At 41.0% G+C, this 25,312-nt stretch overlaps 1 long non-coding RNA gene across 2 annotated transcripts in view; it reads right to left on the bottom strand.

The window, feature by feature from the left end:
• The window catches only part of LOC140898585 (uncharacterized), a 276,884-nt gene extending 252,453 nt beyond the window's left edge, over window positions 1-24,431 (bottom strand). For both annotated transcript variants that reach the window (XR_012155031.1, XR_012155032.1), the window contains exon 1: window positions 24,153-24,431. This is a non-coding gene — a long non-coding RNA (uncharacterized lncRNA). The remainder of the gene's footprint in view (window positions 1-24,152) is intronic.
• Window positions 24,432-25,312: the final 881 nt, after the last annotated feature.

Below are 25,312 nucleotides of genomic sequence, written 5' to 3'. Positions count from 1 at the left end.
GGCATTCAGTTATCAGTACATACTACCGGCTCGTGTAAGTGGGAGCACTTTCCAAATTAGGGCTTTATTTTCTTCTTGGAGATTCTGTGTTTGGTGTTTTCTTGTGCGTGTCCTTTTCATGCTATCTGACAGTCTGAGAAAAGTGGTAGTTAGAGAACAATTAAGGGCAAGCAAATTAAAAATAAATGAAATCATCCTTCACACAGTATGTTGTCATCCCTTGACATTCACCACTTCAGGGAGGCAGAGTCATATACTAAGATTCTACTTTCTACAAACTTTTGCCAAAAAAAAAAAAAAAGTCAAATTTCTCGACCCTGATGTGGCCCAGAAGGAAACTGTGAACATTTTAATGTGATGTGCTGTGATATTTTCAGCATTTTACATACCATTAATTATACTTCTCTATCCAGCCCTTTCTCTCTTTCTCTGTAGATCTACCATTATAATTAGACAATATAGGCAGCAGGTGAGCTGTGACCAATGCTTATCAGGTTGATCACAATTGTCTCACTCTTACCGTCTATTCCCCCATCTGTTTGGTGCATGCACCTGTTGCCTCTCACCTTAAACTTAGACCGTAAGCTCTTTGGGGCAGGAAATATCTTTTTAGTTATATGCTTGTACAATGGGACTCAGATGTATACAGATAAAATATTAAAATAACAACAGTTGAAATGAGGGTGTCATGGGTAGATCACTTAAAGTAGCATGCAATTTAACCAAACTGCTTCATATTAACAAGGTTGCATTTGGGTATTTTTTTTTTAAACACCGGGAAGACATCTATGTAGATTTTCCTATTTCTTCCATGGATTTGGACTGAACCTAACTCAGGAAAAACCATGCGCACAAGGTGGTAAAGAGGAAGAGAAGGCCTGAATGACCTATTTCCCAGGAATAAGGAAATAAAACAGGACTGGCTTGGGATTTATTTCTCTTGAAGCAAAATAAGACAACAATGCAATCTGTTTGTGTATTAAAAAGGAACAGTGGGAGGCAAGAGGGTACAAGGATGGGAACATCTGCACAAGCAACCCCTTTGAATAATAAACAGCATGCAGTGGCTTGGGATAAACGTCTGGGGAATATGCAACACACACACACAGAGCCATCCCACCAGTAATGCAGTAGCAGAAAGGTGGGAGGGGAGAAGACACACACAATGGGCTTAGAGTAGATGAGGGACAGGTATTCCATTAAATGGCACAACATCCATTATCCATTTCCTCAGACACACTCAATCTAAGGGTAGTGTTAATGGAAGAAGCTGGTGGCAGGCAAATTACCAGAGGCTCTTAATGAAGAAAGGTTCAAAAAGCATAGGAAAATGCAGCCTATAAAACATCGCAGCATCTGCACGCTAAATGCAAAATGGATGGGGAGGCTTGGCAGAGGTGTGTAGCTCTTGTTTTATTGTGGAACCTTAAGGTTTGCAAGAGCTGATAGAATATGCTGTCCCCAGATTGGTACATATCTGTAATAATCTAGCTTCTTCATCAAGAGCACCCCAGAGCTACAGAATACAAAACTCTCCAAGCAATACCGACAAGCATCACCCAGGACACAGTGTATGTGGGAATGTAAGGAAGAAGCTGGAATGAAAGGGTGGCAGAATGGGTTGGTCTGTAGACTGGGATTTAGGAGACCCGTACTCCATTCCCATGACCTCGTGCAATTCATTTAATCTAAACTGTGCCTCAATAGTCCACCCATAAAATGATGATAATACTTCTCAATCGCACTGGGGCAGTGAGAGAATAAAATCCGTTAACATTGGTGAGGCAGTTAGATATCACAGTGATGAGGCTCCTTAAGTACCTAGCCAGATGATAAAAGCCTGGCTCTTACAGATATTTTATGAGGTAGGATTCATGATCTAAACCACACTTGCTCACTTTATTATTTATTTCTAATAATAGGTAGACAGAATATAGAGACAAAATAAACTGAAGCTTCAAAGACCATTATGTACAATAGCAAAGACAACTCTGCAAAGCAGCATATTATTTGGACACAGATATTACCGTGGTTTCAAAAAACCAAAGCCAAAAATGGTTTGGATGTAGGTTCTATTCAACCCTGCAGAATCTGTTAGGGGGAGGGTTGGAAAAGTGATGTCAGTTAGGGCCCATTTCTAAAACGGGCTATTTAAAAAAATCTGAAATCACAGTCACAGATTCGAGCTGATTGGAAAATGTCCCAGTCAGACAGTTTTGTGCCAGAAAATGCTGATTTGACAAAAACTAAACATTTCACAGGAATGCATCCATCACTTCAAAATTTTCTCTGGGGAGAGTATTGTTTTGATAACATCAAAATGTTTCATTTTGACTTTATCATTTAATCCTTTATGTTCTATCTAAAGTGGAAACATTTCAAGTTTTACACTATACATTCAATGTTCACATACGACAATACACATCAAAAGGATAAAAGTCAAAATGCAATCTTTCTGTAAGGTCAAAAGAAAATATTTTGGAATATTTCATTTCAATATTTCATTTTCCTGCAGGATGGAAAAATCCACTTTCCAGCTAGCTCTACTACAGATCATAGAATATCAGGGTTGGAAGGGACCTCAGGAGGTCATCTAGTCCAACCCCCTGCTCAAAGCAGGATCAATCCCCAATTTTTGCCCCAGATCCCTAAATGGCCCCCTCAAGGATTGAACTCACAACCCTGCGTTTAGCAGGCCAATGCTCAAACCACTGAGCTATCCCTCCCCCCAGATATCTGAAGCAAATCATACACAGTGATAATATTATTCATTATTTGTATTGTGGTACTGCCTAGAGGTTCCAATCAAGGAGCTCTACTGTGCACCTTAGAGGTTGACTTCCCATTCACTCCGGATTAGCCCTGAACCCTGACAAAATATTCAACTGCAATTGTAAGCATGAGCAATGAATGTCATACAGAAAGGCACTGCATGTAATGATCTGAGGGCTTCAGAGCACCCTTAGTTTTGGCACTACATAGATTCATCTGAACCTATTTAGTTTCTCTCTTCTAAATGTTATATGATATTATAGAAGCAATTCCTAATACTACCTTCCCACCTTAAATCTGTCACTTCTGAGGCGATTCTGTCTACCGGCTGCTATTTGATTTGAAATGCATACATGAGAGATTGAAATGGATAGAGTATATTATCTCTGGAAGCATTTGTTACTGACAAAAAGTATTAATTGCACATGGAAATCAATGCGGAGCATTGTAGCTTTCAAACAAGACACCGAATTAAATACAAGGCCTATCAAATCTGATAATCCTTCATTGAATCAAACACATTGTCAAGGTCACCACAAATATGCAGCTTGTGAAATGTCTCAGTCAATAGTAAATCACATACTTGGCTGTTAGTGCATTATACTGTATATACTGTGTGGTGGCTGCCATTAAAAACCACCAGCAATTATCAACAGCTACTACTCTAAGCTACATAAGAGAACAGAGTTATTTTCTATTCTAAAATACATCCGTGTGGAGGAAAGGACAGTTCTTATGGTCCAGGCACTGAGCTGGGACTCCAGAGATCTGGGTTGAGTTCCTGGCTCTGCAAGTCACTTAATTTTTCTGTACCTTGGTTCCCCATCTATAAGAAATGTGGATAACACAACTCCTTTACCTCACTGGACATTTCTGAGGATAAATAAACTTATGTTTGCGAGGCTTTCAGATACTATGGTGATAGGGCACACAAGAACCAATATAGAAAAACTTAATGGTGCTGTTCGTATAGCAAGGCTGCTGGTGTAACACAGAAAACAGGAACACTCTTCTTTCGATTGTCCCCTAAGCAGCTTATTTTTCTCACTTTAAAAAAGTCCAGCTTTTTAAGATAATTTGATACACCCGTCTCATCCTTTACACTTTCAGTTCATGCCTTCAAGTATTTTGCAAAAGCATATTCAAGGCTCCTCTGCCCCATTTTCAGGGTAATACACTTCCTTTTGTTTTTCAGAAAAGGTCAAGAAACATCAAACATTTGCGAAAGGATGCAATTATCAGGATAAATTACAATCAGCCAAGTTCATTTTATTTTAGATGGCTGCACTTCAACTGCCTTTGACTTTCTGTTTCATTCTTTTACCTACCATGATCACAAAAATGTAATTGCCTGTAGATTTTGCTCATCATCGTCTCAGAAAAATATATCAATAATAAACCGTAACTGTCGCGGTGGGAACAAGAGTCTAGCATTTATCGGGGGAGCATTGCAACCAGGACTGTCAACATCCATGTTTTATGATGCATGGTGGGAAAATGCACACACATATTTCCCATCATTATAAATCCTAACCTTGCTAATTTCAGTGTCACAATCGGTGCCTTTTCAGATGACTTGTCACACTGTGGAGACTTTCCAAATATTAGGTTTAAGTTAATCTTCATTTGCTCTAGTGGTTGTCTGTGAACTGTTCCGCTTGGATGGCAACTGTATGTCATACGTGGAGTTATTCCACTCAAGGAGCTACTGCCACTAAAGTTCACTCACTGTGTTATTTGTGCCACCAAAAATGTCTCATGCAGTAATGCAACTGAGATAAACTCTGGCCACTCAAAATTACATGGTGATTTTTAAACATAAAACTTTGGCTGAAAAGTGATTACTTACAGGCTAAAGACTCACAGTATTATGGCTCTCTAAACAGAGCATCAACCTTGACTTGGATTTCACTGATGTGATTCTAAGACATAGACCTGATTTTCAGAAGCGTGGTGTGACATTACACTCCATATTCTTTATAGAAAAATGTTTATGTTATGAATATGGAATAACTAAGATATATTTGGTATAGGCTAAGAGTGGTACCAAGGAAGTTCTATGAGAATACTACTACTTAACTAGTACCTGTAAACAGGCTTAGAGCCTTGGCACAGCAGAGAAAGCATAACCAATCTAGATGGCTATGTGGAAGGGGACACTGAGGCACACCGCCTCATGGCATTGGTGGCTAAATGCCAAGACACCTACACTCTAGAAGATATTAATATCTACATTGTGTTAACAATGCTGTACTTTGAAAGACTTTCAGGCAACTTGGAAACAGGCACCCAGCATAGACGTTGACTTCTGCTCCCGCTGGTAGGTGCTCAACCCCTCTCTGCCCCTGGCCCTGCCCGGACCCCACCCCTTCCATGAGGCCCTGCCCTGACCCGTCCCCTCCCACCCCTGCCATGCCCCCATTCCAACCCCTTCCCCAGAGTCCCCACTCCAACTCCCTGCCTCTATTCTGACTCCTTCCTCAAATCCCCGCCTCCTCCCGAGCTTGGCTGCTGATGGGTGCAGAGCACCCACTAATTTTCCCCCAGAAAATATCTGTGGGTGACACTACAATTTTTGGTAACACTAAGAAATTAGATAACCAAGAACTAAAAAGAATTTTACACACACTGCCCCCGCGTTGTCAGTGACCAACCCTCTGGCAGTAATCTAAGGGGGCGGGGGGGAAGTGTGACGTTACACTCCATATTCTTTATAGAAAAATGCTTATGATATGAATATGGCAAAACTAAGATATATTTTATGCAAGATGGGTCATGTGAGACATCATTGGAAAGGTTATGATTTACTGAATGTGATTATCCAATTTGTATGCATGTATCATTTCTGTATCTAAAGTTAGGAATATTAACTATGTAACAATTACAACTGTGTGCGCACTTGAGAAACACCCACCGGACAGCAGGCCATCTGCCTTGATGGGTCATAAGGAAAAAACAGTAAGACTTTGAAGACACTAATCTCTCTCCTTCCTGAGAAGCGTCCTGGGACATTGCTTTGACACTACAAGTTCATGTGGTCATGTCACCTGGTACTAATCACCATCTTAGATTTCTAGTGATTTTCCACTAAAAGGAGGGGATGGTCAAGACTAGGAAACAAAAGGTTCCTGCCTTATGTAAATTCTATTTAAGGCTGGGGAGTAAATTGATCTTGGTTCACTCTTCACTGAATCCCCACCCAGGATGATAGCTGGAAAGATCTGAGAAACAAAGACACAGGGGGACAAGAGTTGAGCTCAGGCTGGAAAAAGGATCTGGTCTGTGAATATGGTGTCTGAAGATTTAAGCTGCAAGCAGGGTAGCTAACTTTCAAGAACTTCTGCAACCTGCCCAAAAGCAATATTTAGGGTGAGAAATTACTTCTTGAAACCAATCTCTTCAAGATCTTAAGCTTAGTATGTGTGTTTTGTTGTATTTGCTTGGTAATCTGCTTTGTTCTGTTTGCTATCCCTTATAATCACTTAAAATCTGTCTTTGGTAGTTAATAAACTTGGTTTTGTTTATTACAAAACCCAGTTTGTGCAATTTATAATGGGGAGGGCGGCAAGAAGTTATACATATCTTTCTCCACATTGAGGGAGGGGACAAATTTATGAGCTTACGTTCTATAGATTTTTCTTCAGTGCAAGACAATATAATTTTGGGTTTACACCCTAAAGGAGGTGTGCTGGGCAATGTCCTAGCTGAGTCTTCCCATACGGAGCTGTTTGCAGACTCTGTGTGATTCTACCGCTGGGGCGTCCCTACTTGTGCGCATGCTGCCAGAGGCCGGAGAGCCTGATTCAGCAAAACGGGGAGAGGGAGTCCAGGCTACTGTAGCTGGTGAGCTCAGCGAGACCTCAGCACATCAGGTGACATCCTGGACGGGGCGTCCAACACGTGGAATCCCTACAACTCCAACGGACATCACTAGGAACCGTACAGCGTCCCCCTCTCTCAGCCATATGTGTATCGGTAAAGAAACTGCAGGAACGAGCCAGCCAGAGACTGAACCCAGCAAGCGTCTGCAGAAAGCACTGCACACAGGGACTGTCACCAGGCTGCTTCCTGCAGTTTTCCCCCTGAACATCCGCTCCCCTGTGCTGACGGGCTGTTTGCTGCATCCCTCCTAACCCTTCCCTTCATTTGTCTCCCCACATAGCTCTTGTTCTCCTAACGTGACCCCACTGAAGCAAACCTCTGGCAGCACCCACGCACAGGTAGGGACACACCAGCTGCAGTAAAATAAAAACCTAAACAAATCATAGAACTAACCTGATGTTTGCAACCCCTGCATTTTCCCCTCTACTTGTGTTTTCAATCCTTTTCTCCTACCCTTTGTGAGTCTTATCTATTTACACTATAAGCTCTCCAGAGCAGGGCTTGTCTTATTCTGTGTTTCTACAGCATCTACCACAATGGAGCTCCATTCTCAGCTGACCCATAGGCACTCCTGTAACAAACATAATTAATAAGAAGAGGAACAGTGGGTACTCAGCATTTCTGAAAATTGGGTCCATACTCTTCATTAAAAAAGTCAAAAAAAGGAAAAAGCAAAGCCTGGTTTTTCCCTGGGTATTTCTGGCTGTTGCATTCTCAAGAGTTCCTTTGATTTATTATCCCAACATGTTATTAAAATAATGAATTATGTGTTGGTACATTACATTTAACACCGTATACACGGAGGCAAGTTACATCTGCTAGCTATTAATCAAATATTCACCAACAAAGGTTGATTAACAGCATTTTACATATTTACAGCAAAGATGAAAAGCATAATAAAGCTCAACTAAAGTTAAAAGGTAATAAATTATTAAACTGCATTTATACACGCACTGATTAGAGCGTGGAATAGATAGAACTGTAGGTAAGGTTTTGTTCATCAGGCAATACCATTTACATATTGACAAAGACAAGGTGTTGGTTGCAAGCTTTTGTATATATAATTTTCTAATAAATTACTTCCAGCTCTGCCTGCTATATACAATGTAACCCAGAAGAAAATGGAACTAACTGGAGTGAGCACATTTCAAGTTAATCAGTCAGTGATGGTGTGTTAGTTTCAAATAAGTTCCCCCAAACCACTATGTGCCTCAGGCCTACATACATCGGGACCTAAATTTTTTAATGTTGTGATTTTCAGTACCGTAGGTTTTTGGGGCCAGATTCACAAAGATATTTGGGATCCTAACTGCCATTTAAGTCAATGGGAGTTAGGTGCCTAAATATGGCACCTTTCCAAATGCGGAACACCCACCCTTTGCCCATCTGCCAGCTGGGTAAAGCCTTTAATGAGCCACACTTTTGCTAACGAGATTCGAGATGTTGAATGCCCACCTTAAAGCGGGTTGATTTTCAGGGGGCATGTGGTCAGCGCTTACTGGAACTTAAATAGAGACCTTATGTTGAGCACCCAAAAATAGAGGCATTTTAAACTGCTTCCCCCACCCCACAAGACCTTTAGCTAGAGTGGGGAAACACAACCTTTTTGGAACCTCAAAGATGGCTAGGTTCAAATTTGGGGCGTTTTGGGCTGGGATTTGAATTTTAGCTGAATGGATTTGTACAACGTGAGATGTAACCTCACGACCAGGCCCAGGTATTCTCAAAAAGTCTGAGCCAAGTTTCTGGAGTCTTTGCAAACCCCAGACTCCAACTGAAGTCAATGGGAGTTTTGAATGCACAGGGAATGCAGGATCACACTCTGTTGTTAATTATTGGCAGTTCCTTTAACTAGACTACAGAGAGAACTACTTTTTTTCTAAATTGCCTTTTTATTGATTTTCAGCAAAAGAGTATTACAGAAAACAAACATGGACTATAAATTAGAGATTAAGGATGCAGCACACATATTGTTGAACAAGAGAGAAAAATGTAGCATGTGAATAAACTCTGCCAAAAGAATACAAAGCAGAAAGTAAATAACCAGATGCAAGAATTATATGAGTTCAGAATCTGAGTTCAGTGAGAAGAGATGAAGGTTTGCATTAGAGAAAATTACAGCAAGAGAAAAATTATTAGGGGCCAGATCTCTAGCTGGTGTAAATTAACCTCAGTGGAGCTATGTCCATTTACTCTACCTGAGAATCTGGCCCATATGTATTTGTATTAGGGAGTGGAAATAGATCCATTTATTCTCTATGGAAAAGGATTCCATATGAAAAATCTATCTTGATAGATAGATATCAGTTATTTAACAGCACATTTATAAGGCATTCTACAGAGAGTAATCACTTATCAATCTTTTATATAAAACAAAGGCAGAGATAGAGAGTCTCAGGTTTAATCTACTGTGAGTAGTATTGTCTGGCCAAGAAAGCAATTTATAAAATAGGAGTGCAATTAGACTGACCTTCAACGTTTTGCAATCCACTCTAAAGAAGAACAAATTTGAGAAATGTAGGCAGTATGGAATCTATAGAACTACACATTGCATGTCTCTTACACGTATTCCATTTTTAGAGTCTTATCCACTTGCAATTAAAATCAATGTGAATATTCCAAGGCTTTCATGAGATTTGGATCAGGCCCTATTTAATTTTATGGAAATTGGCTGAGGCCCTTAACGGACGTAATTAAAGAAGTTTAAGTTGGTTTGGATGAAATGGAGCTTTTACAAATCTACACTCAAAATTAGAACCACACTGTTGTTTTGGCAGCTTGAAAAGTTGGGTTTAACTATTTTTTTGTGGTTGCTTTTCTTTTTTCCCCCTTTAAAAAAAATTTTTTTTTGCACTTCACTGCACTTACAGATTCCAATAAGAAGCGAAAGGCCTTAAAAACTCTCTCATGCCATTTCCAGCCTAACCAGAATCAGAAAGTGCCAAAAATCTCAAGAAGAGGTCTATGTGTTGATGTGAAATTTCCAGCCCCGTTATGTAGACTCCAAAGTTTCATGTATCTCAGAAAATCTATGGACTAGTATCTTTGGTTGGCTTATAGAAACAAAACCCCAATTCAATTTTTTTTGCTGGCTTTTTAGTTCACCCATCACTATATCTAATCAATCTATCTATCTATCTAATGTCTGTGAGGAACACATGGTGAGTGTTCTCTTTGAATTTGTACTAAAAGGAAAGACTTACGGCACAAGAGCAGCAGATTGGGGCTGTGGGCACTTCTTGGCCTGATGTAAGTGGAGCAGCTGGATTGCCAAAAGACTGCTTCAGTGGCTTTTGTGATCTCTGTGGATGTGATTAACCCAAAAGCCACTCTCCAGACTAAAGGATAACTCATTATCCACCCTCACATCTCTCCTTAAAACTCTCCTCTGCTGTGAAGCAAGACTGCCATACCATTTTACTCCCTTAATTGGGATATCAATGGAGTGACTGAGCACCAGTCATTAAAGTGCTGAGCAAAACTTCTGTCGTTTACTCTGGGCTAAGCCCATCAAAGTTCATGGAACTTTCAGGAGAATCTTGAGTCATTTACAGTTCTGTATGAACGATAGCCGTTTTACCCAGTTTATATAGGAAACATTGTGAAGGCTGGCAGATTTGGCAGAGGCCTGCTTTGAATTCACTTTAAGTCAGAACTCCTGGGGTAAGAATCTACGGGGACCAAGACCACAGAGTTTTGCACAGCTTTATTATTGAAGGCAAAAATCCATTAGATCTTACCATCCCTTCCTTTCCCTGCATGAGAACTTGGAGACCCTCAAATTTCAGTATTCAGATCAAGATTCCAGCCAAACGAGATGTAACAGCCACACAGAGGATATTAATTGTGACTCAGAATACAGCTCAATACTTGGCATGAGACCAGTGCCAGCTTCTGAACAACTCAGAGGCAAGAAGTGATGATAGCTTCCAGCAGGCAGGAAGGTTTCAAATATGTAACTGGAGGGAAAAGAAGGCTAATGGATTTAAATGTCTCATCATTAACAATTAAACACCCTGCTTCTAAGTTTGAACCACGTTTCTTCTCTCCCATCACATTTCGGCAAAGTTGTCAAAGCATGCAGGCAGTCTATGATTTTTAACCACATAAGAAAAGTCACAAAGGCGTTTATTTTTCTAGCTGAAGGAGAACAATTTTCATTCATTTTCATTTCACTAATGACATCGCTGGACAATCAGATGGTCAAATGCAATAATAAAGTAAAAGAACAATTAAAATATAATGCCCCTCATTCAAGAATCTCAAGACACTTGATAGTTTCTTGATTAATCCCCACTGTAGCCCTTCTTTCATAAGTGGGGAAACTGAGCCACAAGGCAGTTAGGTGACTTGCACCAGGTCACATGGAACACCTTTGGCACAGGTGGGTATAGAAGCCATTGGCAAGATTCTCACCCCTTCTGTGGCTTCTGTATGCTGGGCTGAAGGGCTGGAGTGGTCTAAAGAGACCCTAAAATCCCAGTTCCAGCTAGAGGAGGATTCCCTCACAATAGAAACTGAGGAAAACAGCCACAAGCCCTGATGTTGGGAGCCACCATAAAGTCCCCCCCAGAGCCACTTTAGCTCTGCCATACTTCCTGGGCAATGAATCTCAGCTCAGATCTTGCTCCAGATTCCTATTCCTGAGCTTTAAGGCCACTTTTCCTTTCTCTGAATCACTAAGAAGTAGTGCAAATACCCAAGCACTGGGCCCTGGTGTGTGGAAGAGATTATGAGTCCAATAAGGACATTGTGACTGCTACCAATTTCACGTGGAAGATGCTCACATACTGCAGTGATGGGCTGCAGTATAAAACCCTAAGGTACACAGATGGCTGGATGGATGAATTAGTGGCTGCTCCATTGGGTAACATACTTATTCACCAGGAGGTCTATATAAGCAGCTGAGGAGGTATATGGAATAGACCAGCATACAACAGCTCAACAACATGCCCTAGACATCCAAGTTTTGCTCATCTTACTACAACCACACATCTGTCTTTTCCCCCTCTAAGAGGAGGTTCAAAGAAAATTACATGGATAAGCCTCATTTACAGTGATATTTCTCATTCCCCTTCTGCAGCAATGGCTAATTTAGTGCCCTTGTGTAAAACGTGCCAGCTTGACTAGCCCTGGGAACTGAAGTCCTCAAGACAGCTACAGCGTGGTGATGGGTAAGGCCCTACCAAACTCATGGCCATGAAACATGCATGATGGAAATCTGGCCTCCCCCTGTGAAATCTGGTCTTTTGTGTGCTTTTACCCTATACTATACAGATTTCACAGAGGAGACCAGTGTTTATCAAATTGGGGGTCCTGACCCACAAGGGAGTTGCTGGGGGGGGTCACAAGGTTATTTTAGGGGGATTGTGGCATTGCCACCCTCACTTCTGTGCTGCCTTCAGAGCTGGGCGGTTGGAGAGCGGCAGCTGTTGGCCAGGCACCCAGCTCTGAAGGCAGGGCCGCATCCAGCAGCAGTGCAGAAGTAAGGTTGGCAACGCCATCCTTACTTCTGTGCTCCTGCTGGTGGCGGCCCTGCCTTCAGAGCTGGGCTCCCGGCCAGCATCGGCTGATCTTCATCTGCCCAGTTCTGAAGGCAGCGCCGCATCCAGCAGCAGTGCAGAAGTAAGGGTAGCAGTAACGCAACCTCCCCCCTAAAATAACCTTGTCACCCCTCCCCCGAACTCCCTTTTGGGTCAGTACCCTACAATTACAACACCGTGAAATTTCAGATTTAAATAACTGAAATCATGAAATCTGTGATTTTTAAAATCCTATAAATGACCAAAATGGATCGTGAATTTGGTAGGGCCCTAGTGATGGGTAGAGGCCAAGCATTCCCCTATTGCACTGAATTTCTCACTCTTTATCAGTATGAGATATGATTTGTTAATCTGAGTGATTCCAAGGTTTCAATTTAATTTTCGATGGCGGTAAATATAATCTTTGCTCTAGCACTCAAGATTAAGCTAGAAAGGTCACGGCACCATTCATTCTCAATAGTCCACATTCCAACATTTACAACTCAGACTCTTGAGTTATTACATAGAATATTACGGTGTGATTTAGTTCCAATTTGCATCCTAATTTTGGGGTTGGGACCAGGAATATTTATGCCATTAGCCAATTTATTTTGCATTGATTTTAAATATTCTTCCACATGCACCCAATGAAAAATGTGATTGGTATATTTGGAAAATGAAAAAATGTAAATGCTTATACTGAGGGATTGCCATTAAAAAGACTTCAGGCTCTGCACCTTGTGACCTCATTTGCAGCTGGATAAAATTATTTATATAACAATATTGCCTTGACATAGACTTTAGAATCACAGAAGGTCAGAAGGACCATTATGATTGTCTACCAAAACTAGGGCCCCGCTGTGCTAGGTAATAATCAAATACTTAACGAGGGGCACTCCCTGCCTCGAAGAGCTTCCGAACTAAACAGACAGAGGATGGGATTACAGTGCAAGGTGAAATGACTTGCTCTGGATCACACAGCAAGTCACTGGCGGGGCTGGTAATACAAGTACGATTGCCAGTCAGATGCCCTATCCACTAGACTCCGCTGTCTTTCTTTAAACGAGAAAGTAAAACGACTGTAAAATTTTACCATTCTGAGCTAATGCACTCTATCAGTTACCACCCTGTGGTAGGGGACTGGACTAGATGACCTCTCAAGGTCCCTTCCAGTCCTATGATTCTATGATCCAATATTCAGTAAAGCAGTATTTCCTTAAATACAGTACAAAAAATAATTGACATCTCAGATAGTATGGTAACGGTTAGTAAAGATTAACTTGATCATGGAAACCACTAAATGTAGCAGACAGATGGAAAGATAGACAACAGGTGGACAGGTAGATGTCAAGAGGAGGGGTGACCTAACAACAGAATATTTGGTTCGGAAGCCAGTCCCATTTCTTTTTAATTTAGAGTCGACCAAAAATAGTATTTTGAAATTTTCGACAAACCAAAATGTTGAAAGAAGTTTTGTTTTGTATCCATTAAAACACTTTGGTCAACCCCAAAATGGAACATTTTGTTGTGATTTTAAGGGGGAGAGGGTTAAAATGTTTTAAAATGTTTTTATATAAAATGGAGAGAAATTCCAAAATGAAAAATAGCTTTCCGATATGAAAAGTCAAAATGCTGTTTCAAAAATGCTGAAATGACTCATTTTGTCATTTCTGAAATGTCTTTTTTTTTTATTGAAACAATTTGTCAAAATCAACCTAGTTTCATGAATTATTTTGGTCAACTTGAACCCATATTTTTCATCAACAAAAGGTTTGGCTTGGCAAGTTTTTTACGTAGTATGATCAAGTGTATTACATAGCAAAGCCCATGTTGTAACTAAACAAATGAAATAATCTCCCTTCTACCAGGCCCAGTATTCAATACAGCCAATTACAGTGGTATGTTATGGCATGAAAAATAAACCATAGAAATCAGTAGCATCAACCAAAACCACGCAAATCAATATTTTAACTAGAGAGAGGACAATGCACAGGAAATAATTTATCCAGTGTATCTAGTCTTCATTTCTGAACTGGCATATATTACTGTTCAATGCCCTACTTAAACTCCTCCAACATACGTTTGCTCTTGACTCTATATCCCAGGGTTGACCAAACTTCCTGATCCTCCAAGCCATATACAATAATCCTCAGAAGTTCGAGAGCCAGGCATGCCTGGTGGGGCTCAGGGCTTCAGCCCTGCAGGGTGTGCCTGCCAGGACACAGGGATTCTGCCCCATGGCAGGGTGTGCCTGCTGAAGTCCTGAGCCCCCGCTCCCTGCAGGGCAGAAGCCTCTAACCCCACCACCCTGCCACAGGGCAGAAGCCCTGAGCTTTCCCCATTCCCAGTCTGGCAGGTGGAGATTGGCTGGGACAGGGGGGTGGGGGCACGGGAGGCTCTGCAAGCCACACTTTAAGTGTAAAAGAGCTACAGGTGGCTCGTGAGCCGTGGTTTGGCCACCCCTGCTATATCCTCTAGCTTTGGGATGTCCAATCACACCAAGCTTCTAAAAACATATATATAGTTTAAGGAATGTGTTTAATCTAAATAAATATCCATATTCAAGCTACACAGATTGGTGCTCATTGCAAGTTATTGATGAAATTTTCTAGGAAGTCTAGCTGGGACACTGAATATAACAGAAAATATTCAGTTTGCATACATTTTCAGCATGTTTGGCTATTATATATTAGTGGCATTGCACTAAAATTATAATGACACATTACATTTTAAAATTTAAGTTGGGTTATAGTATCTGTTAAACTTATTAACTTCACTTATACCATTTGTCACTCCTTTTGTATAGCTTTAGTATGGAGTTCTCTTTGACACCTTTGTCTTCAACTTATCAAAAAAATAGGAGCAATTCTGTTTCCTGAAAATATTCAGCTGTCAGTGGTTGAGATAATATTTTTGATCAAACAACTGCTGCCCAATGAGCTGAGGAACAGCTAACTTAATATTCTGGAAGAGGAACATCCTAATAAGTTATAATGTGACATCTCACCTCTTGGGATGAGCAAAAAAGAAAACCAACATGAACAGCTCATTAGTGTCTGTGCTTCTTACAAATGCTGCTCTATAGCTCATTAGTGCTCAGCCTCTTGCTTCTGGTGGTACCTGGAAACATTTCATACCACACTGCAACCTCATTGATTGAAGGCTTTTATGTCAGTGGCTTGAAGAGTGGTCAGTTTGGATGAGCTATTACCAGCAGGAGAGTGAGTTTGTGTGTGTATGGGGGTGGGGGGGATGTGAGAAAACCTGGATTTGTGCAGGAAATAGCCCAACTTGATTGTCATGCACATTGTGTAAAGAGTTGTCACTTTGGATGGGCTATCACCAGCAGGAGAGTGAATTTGTGTGGGGGGGTGGAGGGTGAGAAAACCTGGATTTGTGCTGGAAATGGCCCACCTGATGATCACTTTAGATAAGCTATTACCAGCAGGACAGTGGGGTGGGAGGAGGTATTGGTTCATATTCTCTGTGTATATATAAAGCCTGCTGCAGTTTCCACGATATGCATCTGAGGAAGTGAGCTGTAGCTCACGAAAGCTTATGCTCTAATAAATTGGTTAGTCTCTAAGGTGCCACAAGTACTCCTTTTCTTTTTTTGAAAACCTACTGTTAGGGTGTCTGACAGCAGTCATGATAGGAATGGTTTCTATGCTTTTGACGCTGCAAAACATAAGAAAGACTGGATAAGGAACAGTGGGACAGATTTACAGTTGGTGCAATCTCGAGAGGTTGGCAAACAGAGTCAAACCCTAGAACTGCTGCGCACTTGTAATTCCCATTGGGCTGAAATTACCAACTCGTTTGTAGGTAGTAGAGGCCCTGTCACTACCGATGAAATGTTTTTATTTGTACTCAGCAGCATGCTTTAATTTGAACATTGACACTGTGTTACGTTGCAACATGAAGGTTAAATTTCTGTCCCAGGGAGAAGCAGATACAGAACCAGATAACAAATATTTTCACAAGCCATATTTTATATATAGGGCTTCAGGCCTGCATTTTATTTTATGTATATATATATGTAATATTTTATATATATATGTCAATATATATATGTTATATTCAATGTCCCATTGCCTAGGCTGACCAGATAGACAGCATGAAAATTTGGGACAGGGGATGCAGGATAATATACACCTATATAAGACAAAGTCCCAAATATCTGGTCACCCTACATCTACCGCTGTGCGGTCTCAAAAAAAAAAAATCATCCTTACAGTGAGATATCTTAAAAGTGGTGATAAAATATATAAGAAATAATCATACTACTGTGCCCTCATTCAGGCAATCATTTTCCACTCAAGGATCTTAAAGCACTTTATGGACATAAATTAATGAAGCCTCACCATAGCCCATCAGATAGGGAATTATTATCTTCATTTTACACCTGGAAACTAAGGTATAAAGAGGCATGGCTGTTTTATCCAGGCTATATATCTTAGATACTTATATGGGCCCCTTTACTGGTATATCCAAGTATGACAAATATAACAATTTCCTGCAATATCCTGGACAAACCTTATTGAATTAAGTGCAAGCATCTTAGGAACTCACTGTAGTAAAAATGGAAATGGTTGTGTGTTATTGTATGTCACTTCTCTAGGAGACATGACTAATGTAAACCTTGAGAAGTGTTGTGAGCTCCAAAGGACTCTCTTAAACAATGGGCTAAGAGATGAATGAACTGTTAGTTGGGTGGGATTCTGGCTGATTCCCTATTCATGGTCTCTTCACAGACCCAAGTGACCCTCAGATTCCTGAGGGTGTTGTTCTGAGCAAAAGGATTCATGAACTTGTAGCCACAGGAAAACCCTGAGTAAGTTGCAAAGGACAATTCACTGGCCAGACCTTTGTTGGAGTCAGGGGGTGGTCTCTGGTAAGCTCATCAGCATGTGCGTAGGGTTTTTTAAATTGTTTTTAATATGTTTTCTCTGTAACATTTTTACCTCAACATTTAATGTGCTTGCTTAGAAAGATCTGTGTGGTAACTTGTAAGTATGGCAATTACAGTGTTTATTCTCTGAGGAGAAAAGAGTCAAGCAGGCCTGCTTAGGCAGTGAGACTTTATTGGGCAATTCACAGTGTAGGTAGGGAGCTGTGCAGCCTCGAAATACCCCAGTCAGGAGAGAGATAGAGAGATGTAGGCCTCTGCCCCAGAGAGGCAATGGCTGGGGAGCTGGAAGCCTGACAGCAGGTACCCTAGCTGGACCATACCATGGAACACAGGTGCAGTTGCCCTGAACTGTGACACTGAGCGCCTCAGAGTCCTTAACCTCACAACACCTCAGAGAGGTAAGGAAGTGCTGTTTATCCCCATTTTACAGACAAGCACAGAAAAGCTAAGTGACTTTCCTAAGGTTGCACAGGAAGTCTGTGGAGCAGCAGGAGCTTGGACCCAGGTCTTCTAAGACCTAAGCTAGTTCCCTAACCACTGGGCCATCCTTCTTCCAAGCTCACACAAGGAGTCTGTGAAGCCAAGAGCCGCTGCAAAGAGCTTCACAAAGGAAGCCATTTGAAGTGCCCAAGCAACCAACTTGGATTGGTTTTAAAAAGCCTGCATGCACTGCTGCATATTTCCGATCACCATTACAGGCACATTATTTATTAACTGCCCACGTACGTTGACATCTCTTTTGTTGGACACCTTTTGTGTCTTTTGTTGTGTTATGGGCACCATAACATGTGGCAGAGTCAGTAAAAGAATCAAGAGCTCCTCACACGCAGCCTTGTGCCTGAACAATAAAAACACCCTTGCTCTTTGACAGATACGATTTACCATTATTTCATCACATCTTGTGACAGCATCACTTGATTGTAGTCACTGGCACTGAGCTATTACAACATACCAGCTATTTTGTAGCGATTGTCAAAGCTCTGATCTTAATGCCTGTAGTTTACCTATAGATTGCCATGTGTCAGCCCTCCAAAGCATAAATACAGACCATCCAATGACATTTTGAGAATTGTGCATCAGATTCAGCCCTGGTATAATTCTTAGAGACCAGTGAAATTCTACCAGAGATGGATTTGGTCTGGTGTCTCTTGATTCTGAATATATAATGGAATCAAAGTCTTCGGAGGGATCCCACTGTACATGAAATGGTTGCATTTATCAGCATTCAGATGCCCTATGAAATATTGCCCAGTGTTTTCTCCATTGTAAAAACAAACAAGAAATTCTTTGATAAGACCAGACTGTGTGGGCAGCTGCAAAACCGGCAAAGTGTGAGTTTACTATCATCAGAAATCTAATCTACTCTAAACTTGAGCAATGATTTAGGAATGTATCAGTTTGATACATGCTGATAATGGCTCTTGATTACACTTTCCTGAAAGCAATTAGCTGGACTAGGATGCTCAAAAGCAGACATCACTATTTCTAGCTTTCTAACGGAGAAATAAAAAATGATTATTTTAATACCCCTGATGTGTTCCTAACCATCCTGGACAGATAAGCTATTGCTGGGTTGGTGGTGACATTTTCCCCCAAGATCAGGTTACATTTACCGTAAATAGAACAGCAGTTCCCAGTTGTCATTATTTAAAATTGCAGTTTCCAGCAATAGCAGTTGCATGCCTGCTCCTCTAAAAATACTTGTAAGATCTGTCACTAAGTAACACTCACAGAAAACCTGATTTTCATTTGCACTAAGGCCCTTTTACTTTGTTTAATTGTCATTAAGGCTCACTGTTCTATTTTAATAAAGTTTTCTTCAAGTGCTGAAAAGCTAGGAAATAAGTAACTGAGGTCAACCCTCACATTTCTGTTTCTGGATCTACACCAATACAAAACGTATCAATTCCAAACTGTTACTATTTTTTTTCCACAACACATAGTTAACATCCAAGGCTTCAAAAACTACCATAAATCATAACGCTGATATGCATGAATGAAGGACACATGTTAATGGTGTATATGTCCTCTTTTAAGGTATGCTTTTGGTTTGGCTTTCTTCAAAAAGCACGATCACATCTCATCTTCTTGAATAAACTACCCTATAGCCTTAATTCCAACACACATCTAAGAGACATATGTTAAAAATATAATTCCTTCTTTAAAATATGAGGTTTTCCTTTTGTGTTTTTCAGCGAAAAAGAGACCAATGTTTACCATATGTCTCCTTCTTGTATTTTTGTTGAGTTAAGGCTCTATGGTACTTTAGACAAGAAGGAGACATATGTTAAGAGCTGTTCTCATTTCCATATTCAGAAAAATAAAAATAAATAAATAGGACTTGATCCAATTCTCACTGAAATCAAAAGCAAGATTCACATTGATTTCAACGGGAGTTGAATCAGTCCCATAACATTCATGAATTTATTTACTAATTTCCTTTAATAAAGGTTAGGCAGAATGGTTGATTTTTTACACTATCAGAAATAAAGAGACAAATATAAAGGCATCAGACAAAGATCAAGGAATACAACGGAGCTGAGGCACAATTATCAGGAAGTGTAGATATTATTATAAGAAAAGCTACATCAATTATTTGTTTTAAGTAACTATAAAAATCCATGATCAAAAAAATACTTCCACGAATTACTTAACTAAAATTATAGCTTACCCTAACGTTTTCATTAACTATTGTTTTGAATGAAACTGTCTTTCCCTGTGACATGACTGTAATTCCTCAGACACTAGTAAAGCCCATAAAACCAGAACACAGAAACAGAACAAGGCAAGTTGCAATATTAGCACTTTCACTGAATAAATACTTGAACCATTGCTTATGGCATCAAACATGCCTCTGGATCCACAATAGGCCATGGTAATTAAATAGTCCCTAAAAGGATCATAGACCATTAAATTCTATTACCTGCCTTTCAAAGAGTCTTTTTACTATGAAATGAAAACCTGTTTGTTATACCTTGGGGTTACCCATCCCTGATCTTGGCGAACCATGTTTATGATAGAGCTGACTAGACAATGGGGATTTGCCCCCTACAGAATTTTTGACATTTTGCTGAAAAATGATTTGGGGGTGGGGAAGGAGAGTTGGCCACTGACAATTCAAACCAAAAATTACCAAAAATTAGGGAGGGCAAATTATCCTGAATCACCAAAACCCTGTTTGTTTTTTTGTTTTGTTTTGGTTTTTTTCAGTTTTCCAATGAAATCTCAAAAGTTTTCCAGAAAAGCAGACGAAAAAAGTGTCGACGAAAATGTTCCCACCAGCCTTTGTTTACAGACATGGAAGTGACAAGGTTAAATATTATCCTAATGTTTCTGAATTAAAAAACAGTCAACATGAAGAAATGCAGATTGTTATGCTACTTTAAGTAACTCTCATATGGAAATTGGGTGCCCTGCAAGGAACCCCTGCCTCGATTTCCCTCTTCTGGAGGACCCTGTAACTCCACACAAGCTTTGCTGGGCTAAGTTATTACAGAAACCCCATAAGCATAATCCAGAAATCCCCAGCACAGTCCAAACACGACATTTAATCTTTCAAGTCCCAACAGCCCATCAACACAGCGGGTACAGCTCAGGCTTCTCTCACTATATTCACCTCTCAGGTACAGGTACAGCTGCGACATGCCTCACCTCAGCCCTTCTAGTCGGGGTGTGCTTCTCTGCCCTGTTTCCTGCTCAGGTATGGTTCTAGTTCTCGCCTGGAGATGTCAGCAGGCTCATCCCTCCATCATTCCCCAGTCTACAGCCCGCTCTGCCCCTCCAGCTTCAGCTCAGAAAGCCAGCAGACATCTCTCCCTTTGTTGCTCTCAGCCTTCAGCCCTCTTGTGGCTCTCCAGCTGGGGGAAGTTTGTAGAGGACACCCCGACTTCCTTCCTGTTTTCACCAGCCTGATCTGGCTCCACCACTCAACCAGGGAAACTCGCACTACTCCCTTCTCTCAATCCAGCTCTGAGCTCACTTTCTGGCGCTCTCAATTCTGGACTCTCTCTTGCCTTTGGGTTCTCTCTCATTTATAACTCTTGGGGCAACCCCGCCATCCTCATTACACCAAACTCAGATGCTCCTGGACTTGAAGAGGAGAGTGGGCCTGATTTCATTTAAGGGGCCAGCTACCTTACTACAGGCTGGTCTGCAAATTAATGTTGACTATGGAAAGGAAACCGTTATCCTTTCTTAAGGTTACAGTGGATGAGTCTGTCCACTCTGTACCAGCAGGAGAGCCAGCCTCCATCATGACTTCCGGAAAGGGGGGCATGGATCAGCATTCACCTCGCACTCCCTGTCAGTACCTGGGTCAACCTGGGGAAGCTAATGATCCAACCAGTGGACCAAATTCAGTGATGAATCCTGGTCACAGGCCACCAGAGTCACCAAAATCTGCCTGAAAGTGCTGATCAGCAAGAGGTCATAACTGTTACTTTTAGCTAGAAGGGTATTTTACCTAGCAGAATATGAGTTTTCTTTGACTGAATTTATAAATCACAGAGTGCTTGGGGAAACAGCCTTCATAAATCTTTTGTAGTGTGGAACCTATTGTGGTGTGGCAAACAGAATGCAATGCAAAGCAAATCAAAGCCCTTATGGGTTGTTTAGGGGATGTGGGTGGGGAATGAATGAGTGGTAATCAGGAAAAAATGGGGGAAAGTAAACGTTACTCCTGTTTTCTTTTACAACCAATGGCTGATTTCTCCTGCTTTTGGTCCTTAAAGACAACTCTATGCGTTACAGATTCCTTTCCTCTGGCTGGAAGTCAGTTACACCTTTCTCACAACTGGCTTTAGTGTTGTAGGAGGTCAATTCAAGAAGACTATGTTAAACTGCCACAGCTGGTTCTTGCTGTCAGTTTCCTCCCCTAATAGCTCATCCTCCATCACCCATGTTTAAAAGGCACTCCTGACACTAGGAAACACCACACCAGTGTCAGATATATTTATAAAAAAAACTGCTAAAGGAATGTTTTTTTCTGTGTTAATTTTTGAATTAAAAATACTTTCCATATAAACCATCACACTTTTCATTGTAGCTAGTTGGCAGCTTCATCTCTCTTAGACCAGGATGGGCACATAAACTAGACTTCATTTTGGAGGAGGGTGCATTTCCTCCCTCAGCTCCCAGGGGCTACACCCTGCAGTTGAACAGGATGAGTCTACCTCCCATGTGTTCCTCCAGGACAGAAGTTGGTCCATCTCAGTTCCAACTAGAGATGGACATAGACTAAGTGCTTTGGGGGCAGGAACTATCTTTTTGTACAGCACCTGACACAACAGGATCTTGGTCCATGGCTGGGGCTCCTAGGCGCTAATGCAAAATAAATAATTAACAAACAAACAAACAAACAACTAAGGCAAAAGAACTGAACCGCCCCAGTTGTGTTCCGTGAGTTGTTCAGTTTTGTTTGTTTTAAGCACTAAAGTTTTGGAGAATTGCATAAGAGGTGCTAGTTTTTTCCCTGTAGTCATTACAAAATGCAAGACCAGCATGGGCTGCACTAAACAATTCACCAGAGAAAGTTAGAAAGGTGGCTGGAAGGGCGTTAGGTAGGGTGAAGCACGGGAAGACGGGGATGATCATGATAAGGTAAGAAAATGCCTTTTTCTTGAATTAACAAAATATTGGTTACAAGCTTCCCAACAAGGCTGTTTCTCTGATTGTTAATTCCCTTTAGGTGGGGTATGTTCTGTTTCCAGGCTTATATCCCCAGCTCTGCTTCTGACTCACTGCGTGTACTAAAGTTGGTCACCAACTCTGAGTTCTGTTTAATAATATTTGTGTAGGTCATGTGGGCACCGAGCAAATCAAGTCACTAATCTCTGTAAAGAGCTTTGAGATCTTCATCTGATGAGTGCTAGAGAAGTCCCAAAGTACAATAACGAATCAAGTTCCTGCATGCCATCAGCGTAAGCTCAGGTGCAACACCAGAGGTATACGAATCTGAGAAAACTAGAATAGAGGTGACCCTCTAGGTTCTGCAAAAGAGCCGTGGTGCTTGCAAACAGAGTGTCTCCTGCTGGCTCATTCCCACATGACATCACCCTGCATGACATTCTCCCTCCTTGTGGGTGAGCAGGCTGTACATTTGGCTGAGATGGAAGCAGAGTGGGAGCACAAAGGGGATAAAAAGGCTGGTGAATCAACAAGGCTGCCTGGAACAAAGCTGATTTTTGAACAGATAAACAGTGAATGTAGGACACATCAAGTGTGCATTAATTGAGAGGTTATTTTCCTGTGATGACTTCTATTCATGTTTACTTTTAAATAAAAGATTTGTTGACAACTTGGGATACACTTCTTTATATTATCGATGCACAAAAGAGAATAAATACATACCCAATGAAACCAAAGCTATTACACAAGAACTCTACGTATCTTTGAGAGATTGTTTTCAAGCTGTAACACTAATAATCCTTCCCATCCCAGCTTCTAGGGCAGTTTCCTGTGAATATTTTTTTTTTCCAGAAAGACCACAGTATAAAAGTACCTGGACCAACCTCCCCGGTGTAAGCCAGTTGAAATCACTGGAGTTATGACTTTGACCCACCGTCACTCCAGTCTGCATGACAGCAACCTGTCCTTCCACGGAAACCTTTTCCATTTATTTGTGTTCATTTAAACACACACACACACACACACACACACACACACACACACACCCGAGAGCTGGATTATAATTTTGCAATCTGTCCTGTGAGAGAGCAAATTGTGACTCAAAGAACTGTAATTCCTCCCCCTGATTCCCCTTGCTCTGGTGGAAACATGTTGCTTCACCCTTTTTTGTGGATCATCTTATTCCCCCGTGTGCATCTGGGAAGAGGAGGGGCAAAGCAAGGGGCTCCTCTAACTTCATAACTATATTTCATCTACTTGCTTGCAATGGGGAGTAGCAGGTGACCAGCCCTTGTTCTCTGCTCTCTCCAGAGCCACGTAATGGAAGAAGGCTGCTGCTTACTCCTCTCCCTGATCAAGAAAGAGTTGTTACACTAACTCTTTATGGCTATTTCATTCACACGCACACACACATTCCCCTCAATAAATTCATTACTTACCTGATACCAAAACCAGCAGCATGAAAGAAAAACAGGAGCAGAGTTTACTCATAGCTGTCTCAGAAAAAGACATGACCAGAGAAAAAGGAAGGGAAATCAATACGCGATTGCTCTTCTCCATCCACTGTGAAAGTGTTGGTGAGCGACATGATTCATCTCTGCTGGTGAAAATTGGATTATAAGTGTTGTTGGAGCAGAAAGGGAATTTTGAAAGGAAAATATGTCCCTATGTTCATGGCTGAGCTGGCTGCTCAGAGATTTTTAATTGTCTATATGGCAGCTTCTGGAATGGAAGAGCAATCCTGCAATGGAACACACAGGTACAAAAGTCACCAACCCCCATACTCTGCTTTCACAGTCACTGAGTTTTCTTTTAATCTCCCACAGGAACCCTTGGGTTGGAACGACCTGGAGTGCAGAATGAAGGAGCGGAATCCAGTCGGATTGCAACACCCATCTTTCTTTTCCAATCGAAAAGGCCTGAGGCAGGCGTTAATAAACATACGGTGCACTTTCCTAGCACCTTTTATCAGGCGATCTCAAAGTGCTTTTCAAACGTTCATAACCTAAGCCCTAATAATCTAAAGCCCCTGGGAGGGAAGTAAATTTAAAACTCTCCTCCTAGGCACATGCCCTAAATCATGTCTAAAACCCCATTTTACAGAGGCTGAAATTGACATGCAGAGAAGTTAAATGACTTGCCTCAGCCTGCTTCATTTCCCTTCTGATAAAAATAATTGTCAGCAGGTCTAAATAGTCAAAGTAATCAATATTTAAAGGGTTGCAGAGCATTATTACAAAGGGGTTTGATTTCATTTCCCTGACACCTCGAGAGGTAACCGGATTTAATAAGGAAACAGCTGAGCCCTTGTGGCTAATTCTAAAGATCTCACAGTGATAAAAGTAACATAGAGACGGGGGACTAATAAAAACAAAAGCAATGAGGTTTTAATCAGCAACAGAAGGATACCAATTGAGTATTAGAAAACATTTTTTGTAGCGAGAGTTAAGCTCTTATGCACAGTGAAACAATTTGCCATTGTTGTTTTGTACACTGTTTTGTAACGCAGTATATCTTGCAGAGTAATCATTTAAATATGCATGCAGATTATTAATTAGTGAAATAATAATAATTCAGCCCAGACTGAAAGCACAGGCAG

The sequence above is a fragment of the Lepidochelys kempii genome, chromosome 15 (genome assembly GCF_965140265.1).
Source record: "Lepidochelys kempii isolate rLepKem1 chromosome 15, rLepKem1.hap2, whole genome shotgun sequence".
NCBI classification, from domain to species: domain Eukaryota; kingdom Metazoa; phylum Chordata; order Testudines; family Cheloniidae; genus Lepidochelys; species Lepidochelys kempii.
This window is presented reverse-complemented; position numbering and strand designations above follow the sequence as displayed.